Below are 13,580 nucleotides of genomic sequence, written 5' to 3'. Positions count from 1 at the left end.
CATCATTTGGCTGAGGATCCTCATCATGTTGAGGATCTTCATTATGCTGAGGCTCCTCGTCGGATTGAGGATCCACTTCAGGTTCAGGATCACCAGTAGGTGTCTCGTGCATATTAGGCATAGGGATAAAGTTCTGTTGGATAGTCGGGGATGGAACGTACACCCGCTTCTCCTCAAGATCAATCACCCTAACCTCAGTGACTTCATTATCCTCAAAAAACACCGCTTGCCTAGTTTCCACAAACTTGGTGGTATGACCTGGGCAATAAAAGCGATATCCTTTTCCTCTATGAGGATACCCAATGAAAAAACAACTAACTGTCTTTGGGTCCAATTTCTTAATATGTGGATTGAATACTTTAGCTTCAGCCGGGCAGCCCCACACTCGTAAGTAATTCAAGCTCGGTTTCTTTCCCGTCCACATCTCGCAAGGTGTGCTCGGTGCTGACTTAGTTGGAGCAAGATTTAGGATGTGTGCAGCTGTTTTCAATGCCTCCATTCAAAGGCTTACTGATAAGTTCGCATGACTAAGCATGCTACGTACCTTATCCATAAGAGTGCGGTTGCGACGCTCAGCTACGCCATTTTGCTGAGGTTCACCAGGCATTGAATATTGGGCAATTATTCCATTTTCAGCAAGATATTTTGCGAACGGTCCTGGAATTTGCCCATAAGGAGCATGCCTGCCATAATATTCTCCCCCGCGGTCAGACCGTACTACTTTGATCTTTAGGTTGAGTTGATTTTCAACCTCGGCTTTATAAATCTTAAATTTGTCCAAAGCTTCGGATCGATCATGTATGGGGTAAATGTAGCCATGGCGAGAGAAATCGTCTGTGAAGGTAATGAAAGAATCAAAACCATCCATAGACTTTACATTAAAAGGTCCGCATATGTCAGTATGAATAAGTTCAAGGACCGATGTGGCTCTTACTGCTCCTTTCTTAATTGTTTTCACATATTTTTCCTTAATATAGTCAATACAATTGCCCGCATCAGAGAAATCTAGCGGATGAAGTATTTCTTCTTTAATCAATCGTTCCATTCTCCCCCTCGAAATGTGGCCCAAGCGACGATGCCACAATTTCGAAGAAGGATTGATACTTCTCACATTCTTTTTATGATTGCGTTCATTCATATTCATTTCGCAGAGATTCACACACATAGGATAACCGGAAAGATTTAACATATAAAGTTTGCCTCGTCGGACGGCGAGACCAACATCCTTATTACAATACTTTAAAAAACATTGTTTCTCCCCAAAGGTACAATGAAATCTAAAATCATCTAAACATGAAACTGAAATCAAATTCCTACTCAAAGTAGGCACATAAAGAACGTCCTTGAGCTGAAGTAGGAAACCAGTGTGCAACTTCAAGGTAAGGGAGCCCACGGCTTCAACTTCAGCCTCCTTCCCATTCGCGACATTAAGTCTTCTTGTTCCCTTTAGGGTGTGGCTTATATGGAATCCCTGCAAAGAATTCGCGACATGAACAGTCCACCTGAGTCAATCCACCATGTAGATTCAGAAAAATCAACATATAGAGATTCATCTACAAGAGTGATCTCATCCTTACCCTTTTTATTCAGCCACTTAAGAAAACCTGGCCTCCGCGCCTTGCACGCCGCCGTCGCCATCGAACGCCTGCGCCGCAGCAGTCGGCGAAATGACCTCCCTTCCGCCGCACAAGTCGCCGTGCGCGCGACGCTGGAGCTACGCTCGCCGGAGGAGCGCGCAGGACTCGGTCCGTCGCACGCTGCTCCGGCGAGGGCAGCCACCGCGCCGCCATGGCCGGCGAGCCTCGAGCCACCGCGCGGTCGCCGCTCGTCTGGAGTGAGCGAGGAAATCGGGAGGAGATGGGGAAATGAGGGCTAGGGTTTGACCCTCGCTCGTTTTTGCTCCATGCGGGACGATCACGGCCATCGGCCCGATCGAACGGCCAAGAGCGACGGGTGGCTCAGGGCAGGCCTTCGGGCATACGTTCTCGCGGCTGGGCTTCGACCCAAGTTGTCTTAGCCCGCAGAAAAGGTGTTTTTTTGTTTATTGGGCTAGGATTAATGGACAAAAGTCATTGAGCCTAACGATCAAGGGGGAGAATGTTGGTATTGATCTAGAGGCCAAGCGACGCGCGCGTGCGTGAGCGCAGCAGCGGCGGCTGCTGCTTCATTCCGCTCGCCGTCCCGAGGGGCGGCGGCGTTCCGGCCATTCCGTGCCCCAACGGCGGTGGCCGTCGGACCCGAAGGCCGTCATGCTCAACAAACGTAAGATCCAGCCCCTCCTTTGTTTAATTTCTTTCAATTTGAGGCATGATTTTGACTTTCTAGGGTTCCAAAATTGGGGAATTTCTAGAGTTAGGGTTCGGCTGACTTTAACTTCGCCAGTTCAATCTAATTGCTAACAGGGACTAAAAGCAGTGTTAATTCACATATCTTGATGCGGAAGCATGGTGTTGTTAGACTAACCGAATGAATTAATCATCATTATTGAATCATTAACACTAATCCCGTAGCAAGTTAGATCTAAACCGAAACCACATAACCCTAGAGATTAAACATTGACTTCAACAGAGGGCAATCTAGCCTTAATCATGAACCATTATCCTTAACCTTAATCATCAGTACGTAATCAGGATCATCAAACTTAAACAGTTCATCTTAGGGATCTAATCTAGGCTTAACCATGCTCAAGATACCATTGTTATCGTTTATAATCCCGTAGGATCTACTTAACAGATCGTAAGCCAGGCATTAGATCACCTAATAGCACAGATCAGAGAGATGGCTTAGGTTCTTACCACCAATGGAAGTAGCCATTGGTGTCGACGGTGCTAAGTCCCGTGCCTGCTCGATGCAGGCTTGATGCATGCTCGGTGAAGTTGCTTGTTGCAGGTAGCGGCGTCCCTCCGGGCGCCACCGGCACTGCCCTGGGACAGGGGCAGAGCTTGGAGATGATCTTCCCGTCGTGCAGCGCTCCCCCAGATCGGTTAGGGTTTAGGGATGTGGGGAGCAGGAGTAAACCGTACGAGAACTTGTCTAGCGTAGGTGCCGGCTGCTCCCCCATCTTTTTATGTGCGCTGGCGACAGGGGACCAAAACCATAGTTGGTTAGGGTGCCCCCGATCAGGGCGCGTAAGTTGAGATCGAGGGGTACGAACGTTGGTTCGTGGCCTTCCTGTTTCTCTCTTTAACGTAACTTTATTTCTGGTCTTTTATTTTCGTTTTGGCCCATTGGGCCTCTAGATCAATACCAACACATTGTCCATCTAATAATTGCGCATTGACATATCATTGCTGGTAACGTGTATCACTGTGTTGGCTAGTGTTGGTTCTCAAACAGTAGGCAGTAGGGGTTCTTGGTATCTTTTGAACACTGCTCATAAAATCATCAAATAAGCCCCAAAAATATATCTGGTTTTGTGAGTACAGTTTAATTATGAACATAAGTTATTAACATGGTTCTAATTATGAACATAAGTTATTAACATGGTTAAGTCACCATTTTGTTTGTCATGCCTATACCTCTGGAGAGAACATGTGGTACATCACCAATACTACTAAAATACATAGATCTTCCACAGCAATGTTAAAAATGATTTAAATTAGTATTTGGCTGTAATATACAGTGATATTACTGCAGTATGGCTGCAGTAGTACTATCCTATATTGTTTCATCGTAGGATCAGCTGTTCATGCATTTGTATTTTTACGTGTTGCAGATGATGGAACTAGAGCTGAAGAAACTGGATGATAGCATCAAATCTATGCATGAAGAAATGTTTTATCTTCGTGAAAGGTACAATACTGCCTATTATTTCTAGCACTGGTAAAATTTCACTTGATGATACTCCCAGATCAAGTTTTCGACCTGACATTCGTCCCCCTAGTATAGTTTTTGGCACCGGTAAAACTTCATTCCATGATAACCAGAGACGCGATTCCGGAACCAAGTTTTTTTTATCTGTCATTTGTGCAGGGAGGAGGAAATGCAGAACATCAACAGGCAGACAAACTCGAGGATGGGGTGGCTGAGTTTCCTCTAGCTCTGCATCTGCTTGTCCGTGGCAGGGCTGCAGCTGTGGCATCTGAAGATCTTTTTCGAGAGAAAGAAGCCGCTGTAGTTTCCCTATGATAACAAACAAATCGTTGCGAATTAGCCTATATTGTTTCTGCCAGCTGTTAACCTGTGTTTCCGAGCGAATACTCGAATCGTCAGTAAGAAAAGAAACCGTCTGTCATCATACTTGTGAAATGCCTTTCTGTGCTCTACCTTTTGCCCAATCAAATGCAGTTGTAAAATGTTTCCTCTTTTTTTTTTCTTGAACAGGGGTGAAATGTTTCTATTGATGGTTTCATATGATGTTAGAGCGACATCGTTTTGTTTTTCTAAAGCCGAGTAGAGCCACATCCTTGCTACTGTTATGAGTACCATTCCATTTAGCGAGTGGTGGCAGCTTTGCCAACCAAATAATACACATTGTTTCCTGGGTTCACAACATATATAGCAGAATAAAGAACACACGATTTTACATAGTGCTCAGGAAGGAATGTGTTGCGAGGTTCAGTTATTTTTTTCGAGAAGCGGATCAAATTCTGTTGTGTGGGCCGTACTCAAAAAGAGCGCACAAGTGTGAGGCGACGGGTCTGTTGCCTCTCGAGTGGGCTGGTCACCCGGTTGGCCCACATTGTCCTGTTGGCTTTGCTGGAGAAGCATGTGCCACGGGAGTTAAGTGGAAGAGGCGGAGCGCTGTTTTGGTTTAGTCCCACCTCGCCTGGCCAAGGGAGCGAGGGGAGGGAGCTGGGCTATATAAGAGGATGTGGTGCTAGTGTTAGAAATCACGCAGCTGCGTGGTGAGCACAAAGCGAACTATTCTTTCGCCTTTTACTAAAGAATACCGTGTGCACGCCACACTAAGCAGCATACCTTAATTTTTGAAGGGTGTCTTCTCCCTGTGAGAAGGTCCCAACAAAACTGAATTTCAAAATTTTGTACTGTTGTACATTTGGACAAAATACCCTAAACCTGAAGAGTGTCCTTTCTGTCCTGATGCCCTGTCAAATCTGAATTATACAAATTTCATGGTGTATTTGAGCGCTACTGCCGACCATCGCGTGGGGGCCTTGGCACTTGGAAGACCAAAACATGCGAAGCTCGCCTGCGAATTTGGTATGTGTGCCATGAATGTTGGACTGTGAGCGAGTACATAAATTACGAACTGCGACATCTGTAGCCCAAGTCTCCTTCACACACGAACGTGCGTGCGTGAGCCGAGCCGAGCCAGGTGGACTTCACATGAGGGCACGCTGCCCCCAACGTCTCATTTAGCCCTTGTCACAACGTCGGGTCATTTCATGGTGAGGTAAAACCTTTTTCGTGCAATGCAAATGTCGGGGTGAAGCCAGCCAAACCAAGAAGACGCGTGCTGACCTTCGTTGGAGTGAAACAGGCGTCGGGGTCGGACGAGGGATCCGGTCAAGTCGTTTAGTTGGCCCATTAGCGTCGATCCATCATCTCTCATGCCAAAGGATAAGCTTTTCCTGGAAAACAAAACAAGATGCAGAGGATAATGAGATGGGCGTCGCTGTCACTTGCTCACCTCATGCGAATTCTAGCCTCTTGTCTTGGCAAATTCAACCATCTACGGACTACAAGGTACTATTTCCATCATGGAATGCGGTTGTTGATCGAGGCCGGTCACATAACTTATTGTACATGATGCTTGCGGTGCGAGAGTGAGACAGGCCGATCCGTCTAATTTGTCCGCGAAGCCGACGTAGTACGTCCGAGCGGTCAACCGATAGCTACATCGATCGGTAGGATGGGTTAGCGATCAGCTTTAACCATAGAGAGCTTCCAATAATTAGACATTTGATCTTAATTAGGCGATCGACTGATCTAGAACGCTCAACGTTGCGACTGTCTTGTAAACCACATGCAGACTCTCGATGGCGTGTACCGTGGCATCAAGTACAATAAGATCGATCTGTAGACAAGGATATATAGTGTGCATGATTTTGTATTTGGCATCCCACTACAAACAACTGTTACCGAATCAAACAACAGATACGAATCTCACAGCAAAGCGTATTCTCTATGCGAGTCGTCTCCCAAAGAAAGAAAAATATTGGAAGCATATGAAGCTGCACATGTCAGTAGGATATCGCAGCCCCCAAATGCTCGTACTGCACGCCGCGATTAGTCTACGACTCGAGAAAGGGGATCCTAATCGTTGATTAATGCGGCTAAACAGCTGGACTCGCCTTTGGCCAAGCTGGAGCCTCTTGATCCCTACGTACGCGCGCCATTCTTAACACCCAATCATGCTCCTATACTACTACAAACAGTTGCTTAATACTCCACTATCAGTTGTTATCAGTGGTGGTGGTGATTAATTATACTCGTACGCCCAATGAAACAGTTCACGGAGAGGGCATGCCAATGGCTCAATCCAATCCACGTCCCCCTCTCTTGCCTGCCTACTCATCTGGGATTTTTTTGTGCGTTCTTTTGTGTATTATTAAGTCAAAGGGGCTAGAGGTGTACTTTTAACCTAACATCACAATAGATATATAGTTCTAGTTCTTGGGGATGATGCATAGATCAGCATCAAGATCTTGGAACAGTGGATTGGGAGATGAATGCTGGAGCTGGCTGTCCTGTGTAGAGGTGGTGGCTGGTGATTGCTTGATCTGGATCGATCTGTGCAAATAATTGTGTGCACTGCATTAAACTAGTAGGCCATGAGGATATATTAGATCGCTTCATGTTCATAACCTAGCTTGAGAAAGTGGAAATTTGTCTAGTTCTGCTACTGGTCAAATCAAAGATAAAATAACAAATAGGCCCTCAAACAAAAGGGAAATACTCCCTCCGTTTCTAAATATAAATCTTTGTAGAGATTTCACTATGGACTACATACGAAGCGAAATAAGTGAATCTACCCTCTAAAATGCATCTATATACATCCGTATGCGGTTCATAGTGGAATCTCTACAAAGACTTATATTTAGGAACGGAGGAAGTGTACAAAACAATTTCAAATGTTTTCATACTAAGGTTGTGTTTGGCATCGAGGTGGATTGTGATAATTTAGATATTCAGATCAGGTTAACCTTTGCTTTTGGCTACCAAACTTCCCCTTGGTTTTGAGGCTATTTTGCCACATCATAGTATAGCAAGCCGTATGTAATGGTCCCGAAAAAACCACAACCCAAACAAACATGACTGCCACAAAAGAACAGTGCACATTTGTCTTAACTAGCTAAATACCCGTACGTTGCAACAGAGGTAGCTTTATTCTAGTGGTTCAACGTAGAATTTTTTTTATTGGATTGAGATTGAGATATGCCACGGGAAGGGAATTCATAGGCAAAGATAAGGAAAAAACATGAACCGCTAGAAACGAGGAGGTGGGGGTCGATTTGCAGAATAAAAATAATGTGGGTTATCGCGTGGTTTAAAAAAATCGGTGAAAGGGGGCATTTATTGGTGAGAGGGGTGGAAGAGAAACCAGCAAACTCCCCTTTTGATGGGAGAGATTAAGCCTCGACCCAATGTATATGGATTGTTGATGCATAGCTATTACTACAAGAAGAACAAGAGCACCGAAGACTATTTTTGGACAATAACCTATAGTGGTAGAGTCTCGCCTCTAAGCAGTAGTCGCTGTTAGCCATGGGTATTGAAGGCGGTTATAGAATGACACGCTTTACTTTCTTACCGAAGGCAGTTTCTGACCATGAACCGCCCTGGTCAGTATTGTAGGCGGTTTCTAATGTAGAATCTCCTATATTTTAATTTCAATGGTGGAATTTAAAATGTGTTTTGCAGCCTTCAAAATCAAAAACCATAACAATTTCATAGAAGTTTCACATACATACACACATCTGCATACCATAGTTGCATTGCATTTCACGATACATTTATATCATTTTTTGTGGGGCTGTCCATGTAAATTATAGTTAGAACACATGACCAAAGTCATAAAACGAGTATCTGCAATAAGACATGCTATCTGAATTAACGATGAGATTTCCCGGCATCAAATTTGCACATTCGCTAACAATTTCATCTTTACGCAAAATTCACATGGGCATGAGTTTAGCAATTCTCTGCTTTCGTATGTTTCTCTGATATTAGTTCTGAAATATGAAAGGTGAAAAACTCCCCATATTTTGCCAAGGGATCGTACATGTTGGGACTGGTATTTTCCAATACTATAAACCCAAATATTCGCTTGATCCAGGGCCGGCCCTAGGGCATGGCAAAAGGCGGGTATATTCCATCTTAAATAAGGGTCTAATATGACTACATACTTAAATAAATTACAAAAACATGATTTGCACAACATAAAATCAATATGGACATAGGGTATATTCCCCAGCGCACTTCATCATGTTGTACTTATTCAATAGTTATTTATAGTTGAGTAAATTTATTTTATAAAGTTTGTTACAACCATAAACACGTAGGGAAATTAAATACTCCTACCTAAACAACCCCGAGAGATAGTGAGAGTGAGAGGCTTCAATGGAGATTGCTATTTTTTTGTCCTTTTTTCAAACAATATTTATGTGGTGTACGATTTCGAGGTGCTGATTAATGATATAATTTGTCGACTGTTGCACTTGGATAAGAGGATGGGAAACGCCTCACCCGACATTGTCGACCTCAAGCACAAAATTGCAAGTGCATACCACTCTGTCCACGCTGAAGAGGTGGTTGGAGTAGAAGCGCGTGTTGGTAATTGTGTTGGCATCCTTCGTGATGTCGGTGCCCCAATATCTACTTCAATAAATTATAAGAAAATTGATTTGCATAACATAAATCAACATGGACAGAGGGCATATGCCCCCCCCACCGCACTTCACCACGTTGTATTTATTCAATAGTTATTTATAATTGAGTACATATATCTTATAATCATTATTTGCATCATATAATCACATATAGATGACATTATGAGACTTTATTTGCTAATTAAAATTAAGATTTTTTATTGTTATGCCTTCATATTATTCATGATATACGATATATATTCTTAAAAGTATATATGTTACTTTGTTAAGGTTCAATGTGCCTCAATTGCAGTAGGGTCAGCCCCGGCTTGGTCCTGGGGAAAGCATTTGGCTTCCAAGCTCACATGCTCCCATCTGGACAATAAATTCAAAACATGATTTTTTTTAAATAAACACTTTCATATCCTTTTTTGCAAGATCAACAATAGTTTATTCGAAGATGATAGAGTTAATATCCACAAGCATGAGAACCGCGATAGATGAGGCTCATGAGGGTCCTCTGTCAAGCCACACACCTATGACTTGCTCTATTTTAAGACCTATGAGAACATCTCTAGCAGACCCCGCATAAGTGGTAAAACCTGTAATTTTTTTGCGTTTTACAATTTTGGGCGAAAAAATGTCTAGAACAGAAACCGTAAAAGTGGTCCAACCCGTAAATTTTTTAAGGGCCACTGCAAATGCACACCCGAAACCCTTATCTTTGGAGATTAGAAGGCCGAATCTAGGGGGCCCCGTATACCGGTCGAACCTCGTCGGAGCAAAGACGCCGTCGCGGAGTTTGCCGGAATCCGCCCTAAACTCGTCGGAATTCATCACCGCACATCGGAAAAGGCCGCTAGGCGCCGCGATCGATCGCCGCCTGTTCGAATTGGACGAGCTCGACATAGCCGTGGACTCCCATGACCTCAGCCTGGCCGCCGGAATCCTCCCGGCACGGCAGGCAAAGGGGCACGACTCGGCTGGCAATAGAGTAAGGCGCGGACGGCGGAGGCGGCGGGGCATGGCCGGCAAGGCTGGGCGCGGACGACGGAGGCGACGGGGCGTGGCCGGCGAGGCTGGGCGCGGCCGGCGCGGTGATGGGGCGCGGCCGACAGGGGCGGGGTGCGGCCGGCGGGCGATGGGGCGTGGCCGACGGGGTTGGACGCGACTGGCGTGGCCGGCTGGGGAAGGGGCGGCAACGGCCGGACTGGAGGAAGGAGCTTTTTATTCCAGTTTTACAGTTTGTTTTACAGTATCTGTTCGGCCGCAGCTAAAATGAACCCTTAAAATGCACTTTTTCCAACCCATATCTCAGTTTTGCAGTTTGTGATTTTAAGGGGTCTGCTAAATATGCTCTGAATAATCCAGGGAACAAACTTCCTACCAACCATTAAAGACTTAAATTCATGAACAAACATATTGTGTGACTAGAAAAACAAACTTTGTGCTCTAAACGCTTACTCCCTCTGTTACATAATTTAAGACATTTTAGCTATTTCAAAATATTAACTACATACATAATAAAATGAATGAACATACACTAAAATGTTTTATATTTGGAAGCGGAGGGAGTACCTTCCAGAGTACAGGTTTTCTTTATTTTGCCCAGATCAAAGCAGACACCGTTACTCCAAAAAAATTGCATGCGCTTGTAGAGAAACACAAACATGTTTCTTACCAAAAAAAACCCATATTAAATTATGTGAGTGGGCTGTATTTCAAATGTTCAGAGTTGCGAATCAACCTGTGGTTGAATGGTTAGAGGGACAGTGGTATCATCAGCCCATCAGGGTTCAAGTTCTAATACTCACATTATTTCTAGATTTATTTCAAGATTTTTGGCGACGCACTTTCACTGGGAGAAGACGTTTCCGTCGACGAAAGACGCCTACGGTGAATTCAAAAATGTGAAGATGATACGCCGGCTCAGTCTCTTGAAGGTGCTCATAGGGGTACGGTGTGCGTGTATGCGTTCATAGGGATGAGTGTATTCGCGTATATATGAAGGTTTGCGTATGTACTATGTTAAAAAAAATGTCTAGAGTTGAGGCACCGTTCCTCTGCACCGAACAACAATGTCTCTTTCCCAAAAAAAAGAAGAAAAAAGAATGACGATGCCTCTGTTTTTCCAAGATTTGGGAAACCTTTTTTTTTACGAGAAAACTTCAGATATATCCATTAACTGTCAAAGTAGAACATTAGAAGTAAAATTTACATCAGGTCCATATACCAATATTCGGGAAACCTGCCCTCGCCCCATTAATTTACCAGGAGTTCAGATTCGGCAAATTCCGGTGAACATTTTCCACGGGGATGCAACGTGATTTTCCAGTTGCGCCTGCGGCCAGATCGAGCATCCGCACGACTGCAGCACCACGGTGGGTCGCCGGTCGGTCGCACGGGCCTACGGGGGTACAAGCACGTACCACGGCTGGGTACGGCGTCCTTTTTCTTGGGGACGATCGAGGGCTTTGACTTGTTCAACCCTGCCCTTTGGATCCAACACCAGCTCGGATCTTCTGGCTCTTTCTCTTGTGCGTGCATGTGCTCACAGGCTCAAACTCATCATCATCTTTGCAAAGGTGGCCGACCCATTTAGTACACATTTGCTTCTTGGGTTTTGACCACCGCGGGCAAGAGTCAAGTACTGACCTTGCATCCACACCTAGGTCCTAGTACGTACTTATCTGGAATGTTTTGTTTTCAACTAAAAAGAGTTGCTAAATCATCACGGGCTACAAACCAAAACTTTTAGAAGCATAAAAGGCGTCGTTTGATCGCCAGGTTGAGCTACACTTTTCATCCGGGATTTTCACATGAGAATAGCTGGTTTTTTGTCTCTAGAAAAATTATTAGCTTTTCGCGAGAATCGGACAATTTCCTAGTATTACTCCTTTTTGCAATGGAAATTTTCTATTACTAATCAGAAAGGCGCATATGCCAGTCTTCAATATATGGCGTCTGCCCTCTGGCCCAGAAAATAAAGAAAGGCGGTGCTACATGGAGGATGAAAAGGCTTCACGAACTCCCGTGCCAGTAAAGATCCCGCGAGATACCGTGGGAGGTGCCGGAACTCGTCGGTGCTGCAAGTGCAAGGACGATGTGCCCGGATCTTCTGTGCCCATCTAGCCGGACGATGCACTAGGGAGGACCACACCAAACGGCAGCATCAAGCTGGACCAACTCCCATAAACAATTCGTACCCAGAGGCCTGAGCCATGCTATGTATGTACACTTGTACAGTGATACAGCCAGGGACGGAGCCAGAAAATAGCGATAGGGGGGGCGGCGGCTTAAAGTACAAGAGTCGATCACAATCATATAAGAGACAATCATATAGACATATAGCATAGTAAATATCGTGGGGTCTAAATACTCAAAATATTGCCGCGGTTCTACAATATGAATAATTTGCATATTTGTTAATCGAATGAAAATCATGAGTAGATAATTTCTTCAAAATTCGTTACTAGTTTCAATTGGCTAGAAAATGTTCTCAACGAAACATTTTCTCTTCATGGCTACAAACCCATAATTTGACGGTTATTTTTTTCTGATTTTTCTATATTCTAGTTTCTAGTTCTATTGTTTTTAAGGAACACATCAAAATAAGGCAAATACTGAAAGCTTGAACCAATTGGCTTGAAAAATATATGAATTGACTGAGTTCTCTTCCTCTGTATGTCTACACACACATAATTGGACAATACAAGAATATCTGATTAGTTTTTAATGTCCATATATTTCTACAATTAGATTCTAAGACACGGACTAATCTACTCCCTCTGTTCTAAAATATAAGAACATTTTTAACACTACACTAGTGTAAAAAACATTCTTATATTATAGAACGGAGGGAGTAATACTCAAAATAAACTAACCTTTTGTTGATCGTCTGGTCGCTCATCCGTGTGTGCGCGGCCGGCCGGATTGCGCCTGCGGTCTGCGGATCGGCACGGCGGGGAGTCAAGCCGTCGGGGATGGTCGGACGGAGGCCTTCCCTCCTCGGCATGGAGAGATTCGATGGAGAGGTGGACGATCTAGATCTACTGGGCAGGCGGCGGCGCCAAGGAAGTTTCTCCAATCGCACGAACTGAGGAACGGCGAGCGAGCACATTGTGGAAACGAAACGATCGTGCGTACATCGTTTTTTTTGCGTACATCGTGGTCGTGCGTATTGCTTCCAGACTCCTTGTCTTCTACGTGGGCTGTTTTTATTTTTTATTTTTCCACGTATTAGGGCCACTGGCCACGTACATGGGCTCTAGGCCTCTCGTTGTGGGATGCCCGATGGATCATGGGGGGGGGGGGGGGGGGGGCAGAATTTTGTGTGTACGAATAAAATTATACGTGATACCTAATCGCTATTAAGGGGTGACGAGATCGTTAAGGAGGGTCTAGCCCCCCCTGGTCCCCCCTTAGAATCGTCCCTGGATACAGCCTCATTACAGATATGCCACGCACACGCACGGATAATTGCACAGCTCGACTGCATTCACTGCTATAATTCATATCAGCGCCAATTATTTGATCGATAGATCGATTGATCTTATGTACTATTGCACTGGTATAAATAAGAGCGCTCTATTAAATCAAGCTGGTTATTCTAACACCGACCCGTATATATTCCGTGTATTTTGTGGTATAAATGCACACGATGCCTATCTACAAATCATTGCGTACGCACGAAACCAGCTGTCACCACCCAGAAAACTACTAAAAGAGACCCATCTAGCTGTCGATCAAGCTAAAAAAAAGAAAAAAACTCTCGATCGATCGCCTTTGTGTGCTTGGCCCGGAGTT

At 44.5% G+C, this 13,580-nt stretch overlaps 1 non-coding gene across 1 annotated transcript; it reads left to right on the top strand.

Annotated features, from left to right (window-relative positions):
- Positions 1-4,838: 4,838 nt before the first annotated feature.
- Positions 4,839-4,958, top strand: LOC125541995 (U5 spliceosomal RNA). Its single transcript, XR_007297781.1, has one exon. It is a non-coding gene; the product is annotated as a U5 spliceosomal RNA (small nuclear RNA).
- Positions 4,959-13,580: the final 8,622 nt, after the last annotated feature.

Source organism: Triticum urartu, chromosome 2A (assembly GCF_056163025.1).
Source record: "Triticum urartu cultivar PI428250 chromosome 2A, HENAU_Tu73, whole genome shotgun sequence".
NCBI classification, from domain to species: domain Eukaryota; kingdom Viridiplantae; phylum Streptophyta; class Magnoliopsida; order Poales; family Poaceae; genus Triticum; species Triticum urartu.
This window is presented reverse-complemented; position numbering and strand designations above follow the sequence as displayed.